The 25142-nt window shown below is 26.7% G+C and overlaps 4 long non-coding RNA genes across 7 annotated transcripts; all 4 read right to left on the bottom strand.

Moving 5' to 3' along the window:
• Nucleotides 1–1290: 1290 nt before the first annotated feature.
• Nucleotides 1291–23648, bottom strand: LOC136084929 (uncharacterized). Its single transcript, XR_010640950.1, has 4 exons — nucleotides 22664–23648; nucleotides 22366–22462; nucleotides 2015–2108; nucleotides 1291–1432 (listed from the first exon to the last, which is right to left on the bottom strand). It is a non-coding gene; the product is annotated as an uncharacterized LOC136084929 (long non-coding RNA).
• Nucleotides 3652–4883, bottom strand: LOC136084930 (uncharacterized). Its single transcript, XR_010640951.1, has 2 exons — nucleotides 4016–4883; nucleotides 3652–3748 (listed from the first exon to the last, which is right to left on the bottom strand). It is a non-coding gene; the product is annotated as an uncharacterized LOC136084930 (long non-coding RNA).
• Nucleotides 14069–14844, bottom strand: LOC136085157 (uncharacterized). The gene is made up of 2 exons (XR_010641132.1): nucleotides 14763–14844; nucleotides 14069–14262 (listed from the first exon to the last, which is right to left on the bottom strand). It is a non-coding gene; the product is annotated as an uncharacterized LOC136085157 (long non-coding RNA).
• On the bottom strand, nucleotides 19092–21199 carry LOC136085156 (uncharacterized). 4 transcript variants are annotated; one of them, XR_010641131.1, is made up of 4 exons: nucleotides 20750–21199; nucleotides 19934–20318; nucleotides 19640–19829; nucleotides 19092–19563 (listed from the first exon to the last, which is right to left on the bottom strand). It is a non-coding gene; the product is annotated as an uncharacterized LOC136085156 (long non-coding RNA). The 4 variants fall into 4 exon arrangements; XR_010641130.1 differs by having other exon boundaries at nucleotides 19640–19813; XR_010641129.1 differs by having other exon boundaries at nucleotides 19640–20099; nucleotides 20224–20318.
• Nucleotides 23649–25142: the final 1494 nt, after the last annotated feature.

Below are 25142 nucleotides of genomic sequence, written 5' to 3'. Positions count from 1 at the left end.
TAAGTTCGTAGATTCGTAAACGTTTACTAAACATTTGCAAAACGTACTTGCGCCCACTGGGTTAGTTTGGTTAATGACAAAACGTTATTTTGGTTACTAAACGAACAATAGTTTGGTTGCTAACAGAATTTTAATTTGGTTTCTGAACCAAGCTAACATTCTTAACAAATTTAAACCAAAATCTTGATTTAAGTTTATTTTTTTTTAATTAAAGTTATTTGTAAAATAGTTTGGCACTTTGTATTTTATTTTATCTAAAGATTAAATTCTCAAATTTCAATGTTTTTTTTTAAGTAATTGTACATAGTGTACGCTTACGTTTTTATTTTAAAAGTAATATAAAAAAACTACACCAATACTGAGTTTTTATTTGTATTTTCTTAATGAAAATACAAATAAAAAATGCGCTATTTCGATAATACATTAGAAAAACAATTTTATGCTGTGACTACTTAAAAAATTTCGTTGCTACTAACTGAACGTTAGTTTAGTAACTAACCCAGCGTTAGTTTGGTTACTAACTAAACATTAGTTTGGATTCTCAACCATACTAAAATTCCTATTAAACTTAAATCAAATCAAAATTATTTTTTTATACATAAAATCATTCGTAAAACGTGTACTTTGGATTTTAATATATCTAAATAATAAATTCTCAAGTTTCAATAGTATTCTTTTTGAGTAAATAAAAAATGTACCCTTACCCAGTCGGCAAATTTAGTTGTAAATGCGCATTAGAAACTCGTTTAAATACGTATCGATGTGGTATGTATGTTAGCCATTTTATCGTGTCGAATACGCATTAGAAATACGCATTAGATGCGTATAAAGACAGGTATACAATACGACGCCTACTGAGTATCAAACTCGCATTTGAAACTCTTGTAAATACGTATAAAACACGATAATCAGAGAATATTCAATACGATATTTTCCTGGTATTACATGCGCATTTAAAACTTTCCAGAATACGCATTATTTACGAATATTTGTTAGCCATTTTATCGTGTCAAACGCGCATTAAAAATAGACATCAAATGCGTATAAAGACAGGTATACAATACGACGCCTACTGAGTATCAAACTCGCATTTAAACACGTATAAAACACGATAACCAGAGACTATTCAATTCAATTTTATTAATTAATATGAATTCATAACATAATTATAATGACTAGCAGTAAGCAACCCGGAATACGGGTTATGAGTTATTAAACCATTAATAACAATAAAAACACATTAATAACTTGATATATTATCTAAAATATCAAATACAAATTTATCTATAAATATTTTCACTTTGACTCCCTATCAGCAACGTCATTGCTTATAGTTAACGACGAAGACCGCATTAACATCAGTTGAGTTCTTTTTAAAATCTGTCACAACACAGGTACCAGAAATGGAAAGTCAAGTAAAGCCTGCAAATACCTAAAAAATGAAATTAAAAAAAAAATTACAATTTTTAATTACAAAAGTACTATTTGCATTTTATTGTTAGTAGAATTAGGATAATAATAACAGAAAATATTTATTCCGTGACTACAGAATAATTAAAAAAGGTTATAAAAGGCTAGACAAAACAATGTAGTAACACCGGCAAATAACACCACAACTTAATAAGATATTTTATTAACTTAAATACTTGAAGTAAAAAGATTTTATTTATTACAATATTTGAACAATCAAGGGACAATTATAGTTAAACAATTTGAGCATCTATATCATAAAATAGCAAGCAACTCGTAAAATATTTCTTATAAATGGTCATTATCATTTGTGGTATTAAGAAATACGTAAGAGCTCAGTAATTACATAAGTTTTATTAAATCTCCCTCTCATCTAAGAGAGAGAGAGAGAGAGAGAGAGAGAGAGAGAGAGAGAGAGAGAGAGAGAGAGAAAGAGAGAGAGAGAAAGTGTTTCCATAGCAGCATGTTAACAAATGTAAAAAAGCACGGAATAAATACTAGTAACTGGTTTTATTATGTTACCAGTAAACAAAATTATTTTTACCTTGATTAAAAGTTAATTTCCAGCATTTCTTAATTAAGCACCAGCTTCTCTCTAACTGTTGACTAATGATTAATAGAGTAAATTTCACATCATACTAAATTTAAAAAATTAAAACCATGTTTTAACAGTTAGCTAACTAATCAAAAGATGACAAAGGGAAGACAAACTAAAAAAAAAAATGAAAAAAAGAACATTATGACAGAAATTATGATAGAAATTATAAAAAAAAATTATTTAGATTTAAAAGTGTTAATTGTTACTATAAATAGTTAAACTCATACTTTGCTTTGTTCTGAAGTGTCTAAAGTAAAATCAAATTAACAGACATTACCACTGCTTGACACTGACTTCTGTCAAGTAAGTTTTCTGCACGCCGAGTTGCATTTCTTACATTTCAACAACGATTAATTTCATCCTGCCTAGATCTATTTTTTTCATTTGACAACTATTTTCAAGTTGCCTATTAGCATTTTACATTAATAACTTCGTTGAGCCTAATACTATCTATTTCAATTTCACTGTTTTCATTAAACATATTACCAGTAATCTTACTATTGTTACAATTGAATAAATGAATGTAAAAAAATCTTACAAATTGTAATCTTTTCTAATCAAAGACTTTATTAAAACTTAAGATTTATTAAAATCCATATCTTTTTATATGTTTATATACATAAGTCGTTTATCAAAAATATTAGGCAATATTTATTTACATCAATTATTTTTAATTTAACAAAGAATCTACAATGCACAAAATTATTTTTACCTTAATGAACAAAAATAATAAATGCACAATCTTGTATAAAAAATTGAAGCAATTTCAGTCAGTATATTTTTCTCTAAAGTAATTATTTTTATATATATATATATATATATATATATATATATATATATATATATATATATATATAAATTAGTAAAAAACACTTATCTAACTTTTTTCTTCTACTTGAAGTTTCACCATTGCTGGATCATCAGGAGGAGTTCAATCAGATCGATCCAGCAATGGTCAAATTGATCCAGCAATGGTGAAACTTCAAGTAGAAGAAAAAAGTTAGATAAGTGTTTTTTACTAATTTGTTATTGCTCTATTCTTTAAGAACATTGAGCACTCTATTTGTAAAATACACTAATGTAATTTATATATATATATATATATATACATATATATATATATATATATATATATATATATATATATATATATATATATATATATATATATATATATATATATATATATATATATATACATATATGTATATATACATATATATATATATATATGCATATATATATATATATATATATATATATATATTTACATATATATATATATTTACATATATATATATATATATATATATATATATATATATATATATATATATATATATATTTACATTTATATATATATTTACATATATATATATATATATATATATATATATATATATATATATATATATATATATATATAAATATACTGAAATATAGGCAGATTTAAGTTTATAAACTTTCGTGTCAACAAATTACAGTCAGTTTTCCATGTTAAATACACAAAATATATATCTAATATAATATATATCAAATATAAAATAAATCCAATATAAAATAAAACAAAATAGTAAACTTACTCAAACCAGTATCAGTTACACCGTGTGAAGTAACTAAAAAACACTTCAGTTCTTTTCAATCACTCTAAAAAATAACTTTCAGCTCTTTCCAATAGCACTAAAAAATAAAACAAAACTTGCTTAGCTGAGTTGCCTAGTTTATAAGAATCTGAAAACAGATGAGTAAAAAACCAAGAACAAAGATGTATTTGTTAGAACTACTATATTTAAACAAATTAAATTAAACAAAGAATAATGCCAATTCTCCTTAAAAGCTAAAAAAAAATTTTCAGCTCAAATTTGCTTGCAGACCTTGCTTGTAAAACCATGTTTATAAGAAACACATTTAGAAAAGCCTAAAAAAAATTCATAAAAATTTACATACCTTTGTTTATTTATATTGCATAAATCCATCATATGATAAATCTGAAATTAAAAAATTGGATAAGTAAATACAAAGAAAAACATCATATATGAATCGAAAATCAATATATCTGATAGAGATAAGATGTCATGATAAGAGAGTAGTAGTTGTTAAATATTGTTATTTCATGTTAGCTTTTAGAAAACAAATCATGTTGGTACTTCATGGTTCTAAAAATTCAAATTGAGATATAAACTAAATGTTTATATGGCAAAATGATTTTTCTTGAGTGGCTTTTAGTGAATGATTAAAAGCAGTGAGTTTCAATAATAAAACCACTTATAATTTTTAACAATAGACACCAACATAAAGGTAAGCCAAATGTAACAACATTAGTAACATAAATAACAACTTTACGCTAACTCTTGCTCAACACGTTTGCCAAGTCGCACACTTTGAAAACATGGAAACAACGTAATATAAACATATATAATAACTATAAAACACAATATGTCTATTTAACTTTATATAACATATATAAACACCTCATATAATATTTATATACACAATAGATACATTTTATACTATTTTAATGACACATTTATAAAACAATTACATAACACATATTACCACATACATATATTTATCAAAAACTTTTTAACTTTGAACATAATATAAACATATATGCAAACTATAAACATATATAACTTGAATTGTACGAACAAAAAATTTAAAAATAACATGAATAAATCTAAAAAGATTCATATATATATATTCATATATAAAAACAAAAATCTCGCAATAAAATATCAAATTATAATCATATTTAATTTAAATCAAATACTTATTGAATAAAGAGCAAAAAACAGATAGGAGAACTGCAATCCTTATAACAAAATTTAACGTTTAGCAATAATAAAATGTCAGTGTTGGCTCGAAATATTAATTTATTCTTCTAAATTTTCTAAAACAGTACAAAAAAAAGGTAATAGCATAACAGAAATGTCAATAAAATAATAATCAACATAATAAAATAAGCATGGTATGAAATGATAGGATTTATAATATATTTGAATTGTATTAATTTAGGACTTAATAAAACTAAATAAATTTACAAGTAGTAATAAATATTTTTATGATAAAGTTTTAGTAACTTTTTTAGTACAAAAAAGTACTGTAACTGTATTGGAGATATGCGATACTGCTTTAGCAGAACGATATCTCTTCATACAACTTTTCATGTATTCCTGACTATTCCTTTTCATTCAAGACAAACTTTTTTCTAAATTTCTCAAGAGAAAACTTTTTAATTTAAATTTTGCTTTCACAATTTCAGTTTAAGCATGCGCTTTAAAGCAATGATTTTCGTTTTTCCGTTTTATGTTGATATTTGATCAAAATTGGGTACGATATCGTATCCGATTTTGATCAAATATTAAATAATACGTATTTTTGATAAATAAGTGGTATTGAACTCGAATTCGAAACTTAAAACTAAATGCGTATTTTTCTGGTATCAACAGCGGTATATTATACGTGATCAATACTCCGAGTATTTTCAATACTAGATATGCCGACTGGGTATGTATATTGAGAAATTTGTGCATATAATGTGTAAAATTTCATGTTATTTCAAAACATCGTTGTTCATAAAATATTATGTAATGTAAATCTATCCCCAAAAATGCCTTTTACTAGATACTATTTAAGAGCTTCTGAAATAAAACTGAAACGCCGAAACACCCTTTTGCTGCAATCTATGTAAAAATGGCATACCCAAGTAAACTCAAGGTTTGTCACTTATAGAAAATAGGAAATGACCATAAAACTATTATATAAAACCATAAAGATAATTATTATAAAAATAAAAAAAGAATAAATAACAAAGTAAAAGGTATTATAACTAAGTAATAATTATGCCGTAGTGGTTAAAGTAAGTGGTTAAAAAAATCTCTAGCTTCCAAAGCAAAAAATCAAGAGTTTGAAGCGAGCTCCGGGCATATTTTTGCGTTATTGGTAAGAGAAAGAGGTGTGAACGCCCTAGTTAAATGCTCCCCCGTGCTCTGTGGCAAGACCGTTAGGTCTTCTTGGGGCACTAAAACAAAAATTCAACATCTGAAAAATAAAACAAAATAAAAAATATTCTATAGAGGATATATCCGTTTAGTGATGGAAAAATGCAATATTAACGAAAATTAAAAAAAAATCATATTTTTTGTGAGGGGAACCAGAGTTTTCAAAACACCAGAGCTCTGGATAATAGATTATAGCTCTGAACAATGGATATAAGCTCGGATTCCTTAACATATCCCATATATTAAAAAATTTTAGGGTTTAGCTGAAACATGGTAATAAAAAATGTTTAACAAAAATGGAATATTTTAACAACATACAAAAAAAAACTAAAAATAGGTTTTGCTCTCAATTAAAACTAAAAAAAGCGAAAACAAAAAAACTTAACTCTTGGATTTTAAAAATATAACGGATATTAAAGATTTGTTAAACGCAACATGTAGTTTATTCAAATTCCTTCTAATGAAAGAATTTCAAAAACTATACACCAGTATTTTATAAAGAGAATAAAAAATTTGTAGAGGTAGAGACTGGAATCAGAAAATGAACGTTAATAGAATCAAAAGGTGGAGAACGGACGGTAGGTAAAAGCAAATTTAGCAAACTCTAACTTTTCAATTTATTGTATTAATGGTTTTTATAAGAGGTCAGTAGCGAATAATAATCTAAGAAGAGTTTTGTTTGAGTAACAATTCACAAGGCACTACAAGCCCCAATCTGGTACAGAAGTGAGATTAGATTCGAGATCGGCTGCTTATTCTAATGGGTTGAAAAGCGTAGACTTTTTGTAAAGACAGGATTATAAAATTAAGTTTTCAGGAAAGAGAGCCACTTTAGACTTAAGATTTTCATGAAGAAAATTTATGGCCTGTAAAAAATGCTATTAACCCCAAAATTTACAACAAAAATTATCGATGAATTTGAAATAAAAAAAATATTTTGTGACACAATTTTTAGGAGTGGTTCTTTACGAGAGCATTACATGGAAACCACATTTTGATTATATACAAAATGTGGCTTAAATGATATGTTCAAAAACATCTAAAGTTAATGGAGTGATTAATAATTCCTGATTATATCAAACAAAAAAATCTTAACCTAAACTTATCACTCATTTATTCACAGCCATACAAATTATGCAAATATAGCATGGTAAAACACTGAAAAAACTAAAGTACTAAATGCCTCTACTGCCTTTAAAAGCATACGATTCGCTTGAATTATTTTGCGGATCGTTTTACTCTTTCCAAACCATTACTAATGGAGATGAAAACCAATCTTTAAAGATCTTTTTTCTCTACACTCAGTTAATAAATATACACTTAGAATTTACAGCTTTTTTAATGAAAAGTTTGCAGATCAAAGTTCAACAGATTTTGCATTAGATGATTTGCACAGATTTGCAACCACATCTCGGAAATAAAATTGTTAAATATAATTTTGATATATTTGTTAACTGTATTTACTTTCAGGGCTGTTCCGAGGAGGGGGCGTAGGGGGGTGTCTAGCCCCCCAACAAATTTCTTTAGTTCTTTAGTCGGCAAATTGGACGCTGGAGTCTGCAAAATTATTGGTCAACAAGAACAAAAATGTCGGCCAACGAGGACCCTATTTTTTTTCAGATAAGTTAGTCGAAAATTTTTTTTTGGCTTTAGTCGGCAAAAAACAGATACATCACCTCACCCCCTCACCCCCTAAAACCCACCCCACTCTTCGGGATGGCCCTGTTTACTGTATTTAATTTTTGTACGTATTTATATATTTAATTTATATGATGTTTGCGCGTTTATAGGTTCTAACAATAAGATCCTACTTTTTAACTACATATAACATTTGGTATCCTCTTAAGATTTATATTTTTAATTCGAAAAATGATTTATTGCAATTTTTATTCTTGTTTATGTTCTCATGTAAAGAAGTTTTAAACTGGTAAAAGATTCTGATGATAAGACCATTATGATCTTATTTCAGAAGCGTTTTTTTTTTTTTTTTTTTTGTAAATGATGACAAATGTAAACAAGCCAAAAGATAAAAAAAAAAAAAACTCATTTATTCTTAAAGCATCGTAAAGCTCAACTTTCTATCGTTAGGACTAAGAGATTGATAATTTATGCTATAAAAAATTTACATTGGTTAAAAAAATGGCAAAGACCGGATGCTGTGTTCAATATATTTGATGAACAATAGGTGTTAGATCCAAAAATTTGCCAACACTATTTACCTTACATATATAAAACTTTATTAAAAACTTTCTCTATTTAATCATAAATACGAAACAAGACACTCAATAAGTAATTACTACATTCAATTTTGAATTAAATATGTATATGTATATATCGATTTGTAAATTGTATATATCGACTTGTAATTTTTTATATTTACGTTATACAATACGTCATTTTTATATTTAATTTATATTGCGTTACGTATAAATAACGATTTTTATTTTTTAAACTTTAAACGATTAAATTTATTAACTTTACAACTTTTTTTTCAAACTTTTTAACTTTTAAGTTATTTTATTTCTTTGTAGATTCACTCTTTTGTATAATATTACAACTTGTCAAATTATATATTTCTCTGTTTCACGAAGGGGCTTGATGATAAGACATTTTGTCTTCAACTTGCCCAGGTTAGATTGTATTTATATATATTTATTAGATCTAAAGGACAACATTGTAAAATGTGTGCTAATTGGCGATATAAAACTAACTACTACTAGTGTTTTAAAAAATAATAAAATTTCATAGGATATGAATATGAAGTGTTATAAATTTTATAGTTTAATAGTTTAATAAATTTAAAACTATTAAAATGTCATTATGCCATGAATAAAGTAACTTAAAGCTTCTAGCGATTTCTATGATTACTTCGACGCAAAACGATAAAATATTTACCATATTGTCACCGTCATCTGCCATAACCTAAGACACCGTTTTGTAATCAAGCAAACTTCTCACGCTGTTTTAACTTTGGTTGCCTTTTAAATGCCATCTCATCAGCTTTCTATGCTATTTCAACAGCGTTATCTGCTGTTTTAATATCAATTTGCGATGATGTTAAATACTATTTATTTCATAAACAGTTTGGCAGTATTAAACCTTTTTTAAATTAAGTTTTTTTTACCTAAGTTTTCACAAATGTTGTCATATATATATTTATATTTTACGTTTTTGTGAAAGATGTTTTAAGTAGTGAACAATATTAAAACTAAATTTGCCTTTTTTCTCTAACGATTGATTTTGTTATATGTAAATAAAATATGTATAAAAATTTGTTGATAAAAATGTTTTTTATCAACAAAATAAGAATAAAAAAATCATAAAATTAACAAGTATTTATCTTATTAAAACGTTTAAAATTTTATTAAAGAATTAAAGAAAAGTTATTTAAAGTGGAAAGCGTACTAATTAATAACAATAAAGTCCCTAGCCCAGTTTTATATTAAATCATAAACGCAGCATCCAGTTAGGTTTTTTTTTGTTCAAGAATCTTATTTAGTGTATTTAAACCACAAAGGATTTTGCAGAAGTTTTTTCTCACTCTCTTATTCTTTATTTTTGACTTCACGCGATTCAAAGCATATATTGTAGTCTTACCTGTATTGTAACCCTAACCCTGACTGAAAGCATATATTGTAATCACTAGTTGGGTAATTAAAAAAACAATACGTATAAGCAATTTGTATTATATTCTTTTAGATTAAGTCAATAAGAAACTCAAAGCTCCAATATAGTAAACCATTTTCACGTGAGTAGGTAAAATGACTTACATTATTTTTAATTGAAGTGTCATATTTCATATGATGAGTTTTTTACCTTTAATAGTAAAAATCTTTATTATTATTTAATGAAAAATCAAACATACTTTGTATTTTCGACAAATAAAAACATCTAAATAAATAAAGGTTTGTTTTCAGGTATTAAATACTTCATATAGTTTCATTTTTCAAAGTTGAAAACGTTTATTTCAAATAATTTCGAATGTTGAAAAGTTTATATATATATATAGAGAGAAAGAGAGAAATTTTATATACATATATAAAGATATAAAGTTTTTTTACTCATTTTTGTTTGTGAAGATTAAAAACGGGGGATCTTTCATTTTGTTTAATACTATGTAATATTCACATTTGATATATATATATAATTTTAATTATTTATATGTTTTTTTTTTATCTAACTTTAAAATACTCATTAATACTTAATTATAACCTTTTAGAATAACGACTGTACAAATTTAAATGGAACCAAACCATTTTTTAACTCTTTCTTTCAATGATACTTAGTGATTGTAGTAGTAGTAGTAGTAGTAGTAGTAGTAGTAGTAGTAGTAGTAGTAGTAGTAGTAGTAGTAGTAGTAGTAGTAATACTTTACTACTACTACTACTACTACTACTGTCTTAATACTTTATTTTAGGGATAAATTTTGTTTTACATGGAAGATATTAATTATATAAACTAGATCTATATCCATTCAGTCTCTTAAATACGCTATTTACCCCAAAATTCAGCCAAATTTTTATTGATGATATTGAAATAAAAAGTGATGTTGTTACAAAGCATTTAGGAGTGGTTTATCGACAAGTACAATAAATGGAAACCACTCATTGAAAATATTTGCTCAAAAAAATTCAATTGTAACGGAGTCTTACACAAATCATATCATAGAAAGCAGCCGTGGCGCAGTGGTTGGAGTTCTGGCTCAGAACCCAGAGGTCCAAGGTTCAAAAGCCTCTAGCTCAATAAGCGACATTGGTAAGGAAGGAGGTGTGAATAGATATGATTTACTTTTTAATCACAAACAAGCACAGGTAAGCACAATTGCTTATTTATGTTTGCTCGTGGATATCTTTATCATTGTAAACTAGGAAATTGTCATATAAACCTCAGAGAACTTATATTGGCAGACCCAAAAGTTGCAGAGCAGATTTTATCAACTGTGGTTTCAGGCAAAGATGCATCATCGAGAAAAACAGTTCGGATCAAAATGTAAATAAGATAATTTTAACTTATAATGTAGTTTTTAGGGTCATCAGCTTCCCAGTAACTTTTTTTTGGTCCTTTGAGTGTTTAAAATATGATTTTAATCCAAGAGAACATGGGGTTTTCAAATACCGGAATTAGAAAACTTGGATTTGCTCTCAACCAGATTAGCCTGGTAAGGCTAGTTGAAACTAACTTTCAGCAAAAGGCATTAAGAGACTACTTCACCATAAGAACTTGCTGCCAGCTCAGAAGATAGCCAGTTGGTGTGGAAAAATCTTACTTTTTCCACATCAATTGCTCTCTCAGCGCCTTAATTATTGCTATCTAAGCTCGTTGTTTTTCATTTATTTCATTCGGTTATGTTTTGAAAATCAAAGATTTCTAATCCAGTTTTCAGCTTCAAATTTTTGTCACTCTAAAGGATTATGCTGTTTTTCATCATGTTCAACAGTTTATTAAGGTGAAAAAAATTAGCCTGGGACTGTATAGTAAAAAGCCACAAAAGCTTTACATTCTTGTTTCAAAACTAATTGGGAAAGATACCAAAGAGATGCTTCTCATCCCAATTACTCTCATCAGTTCCTAAACTGTGTTATTGATTACAATAGTAAAAAGGTATGAACCAACTGCGCGTAACTGGAGAAAGATGCAAAAAAGTCAAATAAGAATAATCTGACAAACGTTGGGTTGTTAGAATGCTTTATTGAAAAGAGTTTTTTTTTGCCAAAATGTTTGTCAATAAGAAAAAAGAATAATAAAATAATTCAGAAATTCTGTGTATTTCTATTTAATATTTAGACTTTTTTGAATAAAATAACTTTTTTTCGGAGAAGTCGTAAGTTGTTATAACTTGAGATAAATATCAGTTGTAGAAAAACGTTAATAACTCTGTTGGATTTCAATATAAATTTTTGAAATTTTATTATGGATACTTTATGGTATACAGTATCACCACTTCAAAGGATTTTGGTGGGATTTTCCATCAGCGTTAGGGTCTCAAATTTCCAGGGTGCCATTCTGCTTTTTTGATATAAATTAAACAAACGGTACTTCTGCAGTGTTTATGGTATTTAGCAAAAATAGGCACGATGGAAAAAAATTTTTGGCGCGCGGAAATAAAATTTTTTTTGCATTGACGTAAACAATAAGTTTGTGATAGGGATGTGCTGAGTGAACTCTCTAAGCTCAAAAAAATCGATTGAAACTCCAAAAAAGCTTTTTATAAGTACCTAAACAAAATTTAGTGTAATTAAATATCAATTTGAAAATTAAAAACTTGTAAAATGCATTTTTAAGAAATGTATCTATCATTAAATAACGGTCAAGTTTAACTTTCTGTACGAAATATTCAAATTAAAATAACACTATTGGATTTCAAACTATGATTTCAATTTTTGGGGTTATGAGAACCTTATAACATACACAATTATTAGTTAAAAGGACTTTGATGGGATATTTTTTCAGCATTAAGTCACAGATTTGCATGGTGTGTTGTATGTATATATATAGAAAAAAAAACTTTCCCCTACCATTTTTTTATAATACCTGAAACATTACAACAAATACGATATTAGAAACATTACTTTTTGCCATTTTGAGCCATTTAGTCAAATAAATATTATTCAATTATTCAATGCTTATAGTGGACCCTTCTATGGAATAATACTGTTTTGCGGAATTTTTATCTAAATACCTTTCACATTTTTAAACTCAACCTTAGAAAAAAAAAGAATTCTTTAACTTGATATGTGCTCAGATACTTCTAATATTATGAAAGTTGTTATACAACTAGGGTTTTAGTAATTTTTTTTTAATATACTTTTCTTCTCTTTATTTCATTTGTTTATAATTTATAAGGTTCGGACTTTTATATTTATAAAGCTCAAGATCTTATAATTGTCTTTCAGATCCTAATACTTAGATAGTTAAAAATATTTATCTAAATATCTTCAACAGTCGGTTTCCCCATCAGCATGTTCATTAGGAAGCTGCTAAACCTGTTGAAAGGAAACAGACCGTAGAAGATATCTTGATAAGTGTTTTTACTAAATTATTATTTTTTCTGTTCTTTAAGAACATTCAGTACTCTATTTGTTTCAATACTATATAGGGAAAAAATTAAAATTAAATAGTTAAATAACTATAGTATTTTTTTTAGTCAAATTTACTTTTTTGGAAATATTTTTATTTTATTTTTCAATTAATAAGAAAAAATTATTACTTTCGTGGTAGTAATAAATGCTACAAAACAGTTACTTTTGAACAGCTATTAACGTTTTGTACGTTTTATTTGCATAATCACAACTATGACTTTCTAAGAGATAAATTCCACACGAAGGAATTCTCAAAAGATTTTTTTACTGTGCGACACAGTTATAAGCAAAGTAAACCAATCACCTTCAAGATGAAGGTGAGGCCTAAAAATCAATCGGGTGCAATCTGTTATCATACATGTTATAACATGAAATAACATCTAAAAATTCTTTTGTTTTGATTGTGCAGATAAAACACACAATTTACCACACATACCACATTGCGCAAAGCTCTGTCTATTCTGAGCCTGTATATATACAGGCTCAGAATAGACAGAGCTTTGCGCAATGTGGTTATTTGATTTTGAAATAGAGGCATGCGCGCGTTTATTGAAACTAAAACAAATGTCAAAGATTCTATTGAATAACAAAAGAGAATTAAAATAATTAAACAATGTTTATACCCGTTGGCCACTTTATTAATCCAGCTCTGAGCTATACAATAAAAATGTGCTTACCTAGGGCCACCTCGTAAAAAAAAAATCTATCGATGTGGTATGTATGTTAGCCATTTTAGCGTATCGAACACGCATTAGAAATATGCATTAGATGCGTATAAAGACAAATATACAATACGACGCCAACTGAGTATCAAACTCGCATTTGAAACTCTTGTAAATACTTGTTATTAAATATTTAATAACTCACAACCCGTAATACGGGTTATGAGTTATTAAATCATTAATAACAATAAAAACACATTATTAACTTGATATATTATCTAAAAAAATAAATACAAATTTATCTATAAATATTTTAACTTTGACTCCCTATCAGCAACGTCATTGCTTATAGTTAACGACATAAAGACCGCATTAACATCAGTTGAGTTCTTTTTAAAATCTGTCACAACACAGGTACCAGAAAAGGAAAGTCAAGTAAAGCCTTCAAATACCTAAAAAATGAAATTAAAAAAAAAATTACAACTTTTAATTACAAAAGTACTATTTGCATTTTATTTTTAGTAGAATTAGGATAATAATAACAGAAAATATATATTCTGTGACTACAGAATAATTAAAAAACTGGCAAATAATATCACAACTTAATAAAATATTTTATTAACTTAAATACTTGGACTGAAAAGATTTTATTTATTACAATATTTGAACAATCGAGGGACAATTATAGTTAAACAATTTAAACAATTATACCATAAAATAGCAAGCAAATCGTAAAATATTTCTTAGAAATGGTCATTATCAATTGTGGTATTAAGAAATACGTAAGAGCTCAGTAATTACATAGGTTTTATTGAATCTCCCGCTCATCTAAGAGAGAAAGGGAGAGAAAGAAAGTGTTTCCAACGCAGCATGTTAACAAAAGTAAAAAAAACACGGAATAAATAGTAGTAATTGATTTTTTTATGTTACCATTAAACAAAATTATTTTTACCTCGATTAAAAGCTAATTTCCAGCATTTCTTAATTAAGCTCCAGCTCTCTAACTGTTGACTAATGAGTAGTAGAGTAAAATTAAAACCATGTTTCAACTGTAAGCTAATTAATCAAGAGATGACAAAGGGAAAACTAACTAAAAAAAAAAAAAATGAAAAAAAGAACATAATTATGGTAGAAATTATAAAAAAAATTAAAATTATTTAAATTTAAAAGTGTTAATTGATACTATAAATAGTTAAACTCATACTTTGCTTTGTTCTAAAGTAAAATCAAATTAACAGACATTAACACTGCTTGACACTGAATTCTGTCAAATTTTCTGCTTGCTGAGCAACATTTCTAACATTTCAACAATGATTAATTTTATCCTGCCTAGATCTATTTTTTTCATTTAACTACTATTTTCAAGTTGCCTGTAAGCATTTACATTAATAACTTCGTTGAGCCTAATACTATCAATTTCAATTTAACTATTATCATTAAACATATTACAAGTAATCTTACTATTGCTACAACTGAATAAATGAACGTAAAAGAATCTTACAAATTGTGATCTTTTCTAATCAAAGACTTTATTTAAACATAAGATTTATTGAAATCCATATCTTTTTATATGTTTACATACATTAGCCGTTTATCAAAAATATTAAACAATATTTATTTACATCAATTATTTTTTATTGAAAAAGAATCTAGACTACAATGCACAAAATTATTTTTACCTTAATGCACAAAAATAATAAATGCACTATCTTGCATAAAAAAGCAATGTCAGTCAGTATATTTTACTCTAAATTAATTATTTAAATATATATATATATATATATATATATATATATATATATATATATATATATATATATATATATATATATATATATATATATATATATATATATATATATATATATACAGTATTGGCCAATAATAACATTCCATCATGTTATTTAAGTATGGATATAAGTTTGAAATTACATATTTTAAGAATTAAAAGAGATTTTTTATTCAATTTTTTTTTATTCAAATAAATCAAATAATTACTATATAAATTTATTATAAAGTAATAATAAATTTAAAAAATTAAAAACTGAAATATTGAAATGAAAACAAGTGTTCATATGCATCAAAAAAAAAATGTGGCCGAAATAAACAAACCACATCAATAAAATTAACTAACTATAAGAACAAAAAAAATTATAATACACAAAAAATGAAAAAAAAACAAAATTAATATTTTGTTGAAAATCCTCTAGCTTTTATGCATTCATTGATCCGTTTCGGCATGGAATTCACTAAATTCTTAGTAATATCTTTTGGAACATTATTTAGTAATTTTGTTACTTCTTCTTTCAGCTGGTCCAGATCTTTTATTTCAATTTTACCAAGATTGTGGTCTAACCAAGACCACAAATTCTCTATGCAATTGAGATCTGGGCTATTGGCAGGCCAAGACATGACTTTAATGTTGTTTTCTTTAAACCATTGCTTGAAAATCTTAGCAGTATGACATGGAGCGTTATCTTGTTGGAAGATAATTCCAGTGTCTTTTCGGAAAATGTCAATAGAAGGCATCAAATAATTATCCAATATGTCTAAATATCTTTGAGAATCAAGCCTGCCATCAAATAGTTTGAAGCAACCAACACCCTCGTAGTTCATGCAGGCCCAGATGCCTATACTGCCACTACCTTGTTTTTTTCTATACATAGAACAATCTGGGCGCATTCTTTCATGTGGCATTCTTCTCAGCATTACTCGGTTTTTTCTGGAATCAACCTCAATGTTCATTTTATCGCTAAAAAGAACGTTGTGCCACATGCACTTAGGGGTCGTCCATAAAGTACGTACGCCAAAAATTTTGAAATTTGACCCCCCCCCTCCCCCTGTTGTTATGCGTACTTTTATGTCCCCACCCCCCCTTAAAAGTACGTACGTTTCTCAAATACCCCCCCCCCTCAAATATTCCCCCCATCCCTCCTTTTTTTTTTTTTCTTAATTAAAAAGTTTAATTAAAAAAAAAAAAGACGGAGGGTACCTTAGATACTTTATACTACCCCAAAGCTTTTTGCTTACGCATTTTAAAAACGTCTTTAAGTATAAATGCAAACAATAATTTAAATAAATTTAAAATTGGTAAATGTAAGTGTGTATTTGGGCGAAAGGTTTGTGCGGCCTCAATAGTCCACGGAGATCTAGGTTCGATTCTCGGTGAAATCTAGGAAAACTTTTTTTGTTTTTTAACGAATCAAATGTAAATAAACTATACTTAAGGTGGACGTTTTTTTCAGGCACCCCTCTTTAGTAGGTAAAAAACGAGTCTAAGGTGAGATCAGTAATATTGAAAACAAAGGGTAAAACCCAGTGGGAGGGAGCAACAGCAAATTTTGTGCCCTTTTGCTATTTTAAGAAGCTTTTTATTTTAGCAAAACCTAGCGGTCTTTGAGACGCCATTGACACGTTTTTTTTGGGGTGACTCCGTCCCATCAACCACGGCCCTCAGGTCTTACTCAGGGCCAGTATATAAGGGCGGGCATGTGTGCATGGGCCCCCTCAGGATTTTTTGATGTTTTGATTTTTGATGATAGAACACTTTCACACAACGTGCAAACTTAAGTTTGTTAATATGCCAAATGAGGTGGCCTTGCAAAAAATTTGGATGGCGGAGGCCATCCAAATTTTTTTCCAAATCTAAAAGTTATAACCATGCAAAATTTACACCCCTCTCATTTTGGGGGTCGGGAGGGTAAGCGTTTTAAGGCTTTTTGTTCACAGGCCTCCGCCATCCCGATATTTTGCAAGGCCTCCTCATTTGGCATAGGTATAAACAAACTTAAGTTATGAGTTTGCACGATGTGTGAAAGTGTCCTATTTGGAACATCAAAAAATTCTGAGGGCGCCCATACATGTGTGTGCGTAGAGGAAAACTATACCCTCTACTTCATATACCATACATCTTTTTATGTTGGCAAACTAGAATCTTTAGTCAGAATGTAACTTTTCTATTGATTAGATGGTTAATTGTGATAAATTAGAAAATCGAAGTACGTACTTTTAAATTGAACCCTCCCCCCCCCCCCTCCCATACGCTTTCGTACGCTTTTTGAAGACCCCCCCCCTCCCCCCTATGAGCGTACGTACTTTATGGACAACCCCTTAGACCAAATTTTATGAGCTAAGCACCAGTTTTTCCTTGCTTTCTGATGTTTTTTTGATAGACGGGGTTTTTTGCAAGCAGCTTGCCACATGTAATTATGTTTTTGTAGTACTCTTCTAATTGTTCGAGCACTAGCAACAACACCAGAAGCTTCCTGCCATTTTCGACTAAGATCAGTAGATGAACTTTCTATTTTTTTTCACTATGCGAATAAGTGAACGTTCATTTCTTTCATTTGAATTCCAGGATGCAGAATATTTTCAATTGTATTGTATCGGTTGATTATTCAATTTTTAAAAAAAACTCTCTAACAATAATTATTAATTTGCAAATAACTTCAAAGTTTTACTCAAAGACAAACGCAATTTTGAAGGAATTTTGAAATAATAGAGTGGATAGTTAATTTTGGCCATTATAATTATTTTAGATTATGAGGTAAGTGTTTAAAAAACCAGATGATTAGCGCATCGATTGATACTTTTATGAATATCTATATTTATTTAAAAGAAAATATGATACTCATCAATTTACACTTTTTATATTTGAAATGAGTCAAACAATCATTGATTTATTATCAATCAAAGTCAAATAATATCAAAAAAATCATGGTGGATTGTTATTACCCAGACGGCACATCTGGTTTTAATCTCGGAATTAAAACCCGTATAAACACGTGTTTGTTACGATCCAGGCGTAAACCAAAAACACGTGCATTTCACGGGAAGTTTAACTGGAGTTTTACACGTGTTTTCTAAGGTTTCAAACACGAGTTTTTTTATGTTTTAAATACGTGTTTTAAGAGGTTTTAAACTCGTGTTTTAAGAGGTTTTAAATTCGTGTTTTTTATAGTTTAAAACGGACTTATGGCATTAAATAAAGTTTCCAAACGGAAACTTTATTTAATGCCATATTTAAATAAAGCCATATTTAATGCCATATTTAAATAATGCCTTTATTTAAATACAGTTTCCAAACGGAAACTTTATTTAATGCCTTAAGTTAGTTCAGGCATAAGTTTTCCAAACTTATGCCTGAACCAACAGCTGTTCAGCACGGTTTAATGATAAACCAAAAATACGCAGGTTTTGTTAGACACGTTTATAGCTTTAAACATGTAAACCTTTTTTTATATATACTACATTATATTTACGACAATTTTGTTGTATTATTTTTGTTTTTTAAGGTAAATTATTTTACAATAATACTACGAAGAAAAAATAAACAAAGAAATAAAAAACCAAATCATTAAAAATAAGCTAATAAAAGACGCTTGGCACATGGTTACCATACATAATATTTAATTTCGATTGATCGCCTCTTCCGTCATTATAAAATCTAAAATCGTATAACAATACGGTTTCGCATTTTTACAAACAATTCCAGTAGCATCGAATGTTCTTTTTAATTTTTCTTAAAAGTCGGGTCTCGAACTTTACTAATTCCTCAATTGAGGTAACCTGTTCAAATTTAATTTCATTCAAATCTTTATCTAAAAACTATTGCAGTAGCCCAAATTTCTTTTTATGTAATGGTGTGACACAATCATTTTACGCTAAAACATGGCATCATCCATGGGAGAGGTTTCGTTTGTCTTATTTTTGGTCGATCTGTATTGGAATGGTTTTTGATGATTCGCCTTAATCTATTTAAAAAAAAAACAAGTTTTATAATAAATAAAAAAATAAATGATTATCTTAGTCTATTGTTTTGTATTGTACCTAAGTAAATGCACGATAAAAAAATGCTGTTTGGAAAAACCAGAGTGATGATTTGATGGAAGAGTAAAATTGCTTTTTTCCTTATTAATCACGCTTGCTTGTGTATGTACATTCAAACGGAATCGACCCTTCATTCTTCTTTTCAAATTGTTTTTTAGAGCCACCTACTTCAACCTAAATAAGAGACGCCCTTAAAGAATTTATGAAACCCATTAAGAAACATAATTCATCAAATATACTATTGTACTTTATAAATATTATAAACTTTTAAATTAAATGCAAATAATTTATTACTTTGGAAAGACCCAGAAGCCCGAGTATTCACAAGTATTTTCATTAGCATTTGTACCAGGATGTAAATCCTCTCTTAATTGATTTTTGCTTATAAATATAGAAACCTTTAAAGGTTGATTCGAAACCATCTCATTTAGGCTTTGTTGCTTGTTAAAGTGCAAATATCCTGTTTTAAGATAAATTAGACTAATATACACTCAAATATAGGTAATAAATATAAACATAAGTTATACATAATATTTAAAAAAACCAAATGCACACATGCCCCCTGTTCATTAATAGTCACCTACCTTAATCAACATTAATATTATTATCTTCATTAAGTTTCTGAAGTCTTCTATAAATATATTGTCTTCATCTAGATTATGTGATAACAGTAAAACTCCTAAAAGATAAAATTTGCTAAAACAAAATTTACCAGAAATATTAGTGTCATTTTAAATTTTTTGAAGTTAAAGATAAATAACTAGAGTTTCAATACAAGTATTTTAATTAACAGTTGTACCACCATTAATATTTTTTCTCATTCTCTTTTTCGTTGAACATGTGAAAAACTTAGTAGTTGACTTTTAGTAGAATTAGTAAGATTATTTTAGTAAACTATAAGTAAGTAGAAGACTTATAGTAGAATCTTTTCAATTTATGCTTTGTTGCTTATTAAAACCCACATATTCTGGTTTAAAAATGTTATATATATATATATATATATATATATATATATATATAATATATATATATATATATATATATATATATATATATATATATATATATATATATACACACACAAATAAAACAAAAAAAGTTCACCCTTACCTTAATCAGCAAAAAAATATCATTTCTGCAATCAGATAGACTATGCAAAAACTTTTCTAGCTGGCTTCGGCTCATGCCATATTTTTTATACTGCTGACTCATTTTTGTATCTTCTCAAACAATTAAAAATTAATTTAATATTTACATAATAATTTTCAAATATAAACAATTGATTTACAGATAAGTAAAGTTACTTACGGACAGTATTTTGCAACAAAGTATTACTAGATTTTGCTGTCAATATTGGTAGAGAAAGTTTTTATTGAAGCATAGGTAGTATTGGTGCAGCCTCGCAGCTCGAAGACGAATTTAAACATTCAGGAAATAAATTTCCAGCTAAGGCTGATTGATATTTTTTCATATATTCTTTCTACTATGCTGAACTTGTTCTTTTCATTTTTGTTAAATAATTATTATTAATAGGATATCCTATAGCATTTAGTACACACACATTTATATAGGAATATATATACACATGCTAACACTTAACAAAAACTGAATTTATTTAACATATAAATTTTCTCGACAAATGTTTTCCTGAATGTTCTTGTTACACACTCAAAAATCTTCTGAATAATAAAAATGCAATAAATTTGAAAAATCGCGTGCTTTTAGTAATGGTTTCACATTCGTTGCGAAAACTTTAGATAATTTAATACTCCATTTTTGTAACTGAAAAACCATCATTAAAAACTTAAAATCCAAACTGGTTTTTTGGTAAAATATAGTAGTAAATTTCACGGAATCAAAACCTTATTCTTGACACGTGTTATTCTTAGTGTTTTCGGGAGTTTTAAACACGCAACAGAAACCACGCGTAACTTTTAAACGAGTTGTGCCGTCTGGGTAATGGCCAATACTGTATATATATATATATATATATATATATATATATATATATATATATATATATATATATATATATATATATATATATATATATATATATATATATAGAGGAACATGGGGTAAAATGACAAAAGGGGCAAGATAACAACTTACAGTTATCTCTAAAGCAAAGCTAAATATAACAGTTGACTTTAGCTGAAAGGAAGTAGATTAATTTTACTAGATTTATCAATGGTTTCTTTTTAAATATTATTTTTGTGACAAAAGCTAAGTTTTAAAAAATTTTTTTCGACATTGAGAAAAAAATTTTTATCCTCGTTTGACTTCATTTATTACATAGCTACATCACCAGCTAAAGGTAAGTTCTAATTTTTCGGACAGATATTGACTAAGATACAGACGTTTTTCGAAACCTTCATCATCTTGCCCCATGTTCCCCTATATATCTGTTCACATACCTTTAAAAAGTGGTATTACACTTTACACAATGAAATATGGAAAAACATCATCATTTTTTTCTAAGAAAGATCTTTCTTCAAATCTTTTTTAGAATATTTATCTATATAAATATTCTAAAAAAGAATATTTATATAGTTACAGAGAAATATAAAATATACTGAAATATAGGCAGATTTATGTTTATAAACTTTTGTGTCAACAAATTACAGTCAGTTTTCCATGTTAAATACATAAAATATATATCTAATATAACATATACCAAATATCAAATAAATCCAATATAAAATAAAACAAAATAGTAAACTTACTCAAATCAGTATCAGTTATACCGTGTGAAGTAACTAAAAAACACTTCAGTTCTTTTCAATTGCTCTAAAAAATAACTTTCAGCTTTTTCCAATTGCACTAAAAAGAAAAAAAAAAACTTATTTAGATAAGTTGCCAAGTTCCTAAGAATCTGAAAACAAATAAGTAAAAAAACAAAGAACAAACAAACGTTTATTTGTTAAAACTACTATATTTAAAAAAATTAAATTTAAAAAAGTGTAACGCCAATTCTCCTTAAAGGCTAAAAAAAAAATTTTCAGCTCAAATTTGCTTGCATACCTTGCTTGTAAAACCATGTGAATAAGAAACACATTTAGAAAAGCCTAGAAACTACTTAAAGATGACATATGCAAAATTGAAGTTTGAAAGTTGACTGACTGGACTTTGAAAGTTGACTGTTAAATGTTTTTAAAAAATTCATAAAAATTTACACGTATTCGTTCTTTTATATCGCATAAATCCATCATATGATAAATCTGAAATGAAAAAATGTAATGGATAAGTAAATACAAAGAAAAACATCACATATGAATCAAAAATCAATATATCAGATAGAGACAAGATGTCATCATAAGAGAGTATTAGTTGTTAAATATTGTTATTTAATGTTAGCTTTTAGACAACAATTCATATTGGTACGTCATGGTTCTAAAAATTCAAATTAAGATATAAATAAAATATATATATGGCAAAATGATTTTTCTTGAGTAGCTTTTAGTGAATGACTAAAAACAGTGAGTTTCAATAATAAAACCACTTGTAATTTTTAACAATAGACACCAACATAAAGGTAAGCCAAATGTAATGAGTAACATAAATAACCACTTTATGCAAAATCTTGCTCAACACGTTTGCCAAGTCACACACTTTGAAAACATGGAAACAACATAATATACACATATATACTAACTATAAAACACAATATATTTATCTAAATTTATATAACATATATAAACACTTCTTATAATATTTATATACACAATAGATACATTTTATACTATTTTAAAAATACATTTATAAAACAATTTTTAACACATATTACCACATACAGATATTTATCAAAAACATTTTAATTTTGAACATAATATAAACATATATGCAAACTATAAAAATATATAACTTAAATTGCGTGAACAAAAAATTTAAAAATAACATAAAAAGATCTAAAAAGATTCATATATATTTATATATAAAGACATATATCTCGTAATAAAATATCAAATTATAATCATATTTAATTTAAATCAAGTACTTATTGAATAAAGAACAAAAAACATATAATAGAACTGCAATCCTAATAACAAAATTAAATGTTTAGCAACAATTAAAATGTCAGTGTTGGCTCAAAATTTTAACTTATTTTTCTAAATTTTCTAAAACAGAACAAAAAAAGGTAATAGCATAACAGAAATGTCAATAAAATAATAATCAACATAATAAAATAAGCAAGGTATGAAATGATAGGATTTATAATATATTTGAATTATATTAATTTAGGACTTCATAAAACTAAATTAATAAATTTAAAAGTAGTAATAAATACTCTTATGATAAAGTTTTAGTAACTCTTTTAGTGCAAAAAGTACTGTAACTGTACTGGAGATAATTTACTAAATTTCTCAAAAAAAACCTTTTTAATTTAAATTTTGTTTTCGCAATTTCAGTTTATGCATGCGCTTTAAAAGCAAAGATTTTCGTTTTTCCATTATTTGTTAATATTTGATCAAAATCGGGTTCGACATCATATCCGATTTTGATCAAATATTATAAATACGCATTTTTGATAAATAAGTGGTATATATAACTCGAATTCGAAACTTAAAACTAAATGCGTATTTTTCTGGTATCAATGGCGGTATGTTATACGTGATCAATACTCAAAGTATTTACAATACTAGATATGCCGACTGGGAATTCATTAAAATAAAGGAATTATTACGCTAGACGGCTTTTCCTGCTTTGGTAAAATAAAGAATATACTACGTCATCGTATTGAATAATTTATTATTCCCTTTATTAAAATCAGAAAGGAATTAAGCTAGATAGAACTGAGATTTCATTACAAAATAGTCTCTATTTTTAATATATAAATTTTTTTATTATGATATTCAACATCTCATACAAGCAGTACTACTTATACAAACTAACTAGATGATAACTCGGGAGAGAGCTTTTAGCGAGCTTTAAAAACGTTTAACTTTTAAATTAAAAACTAATTAAATATTTATAATAATTTAATTTAATATAAAAACTTAAAACTACAATGAAAATTAAAAAATTAAAATAAATTTATAAAAAGTTTTTTATTACATATTTTAATAATGCAGTTATTATTATTATTATTCATGTATATATATATATATATATATATATATATATATATATATATATATATATATATATATATATATATATATATATATATATATATATATGTATATATATATATATATATATATATATATATATATATATATATATATATTATTTTTCAAGGTCAAAAAACATTTATATAAAAAACACAAACATGTATACAATTGTTACTATACTAGGTTTTACTTTTTAATACTGTTGTAAGTTCATGTGTGTGCATATTTCAATTCCAGCAAACTGTTGTTGATAATTTAAACATAAACAAACATTAAAATACAATAAAGAAATTATTGAATATAAATGATATACCATAATACAAAATGGAAATAAATTTTTACTAATAACCCTGTAAGAAACATTTGTTACTAGTTCTTTATTTCTAAAT

Source organism: Hydra vulgaris, chromosome 09, assembly GCF_038396675.1.
Source record: "Hydra vulgaris chromosome 09, alternate assembly HydraT2T_AEP".
NCBI lineage: Eukaryota > Metazoa > Cnidaria > Hydrozoa > Anthoathecata > Hydridae > Hydra > Hydra vulgaris.
Note: the sequence above shows the minus strand (reverse complement) of the source record. Positions and strands in the feature narration are given on the sequence as shown.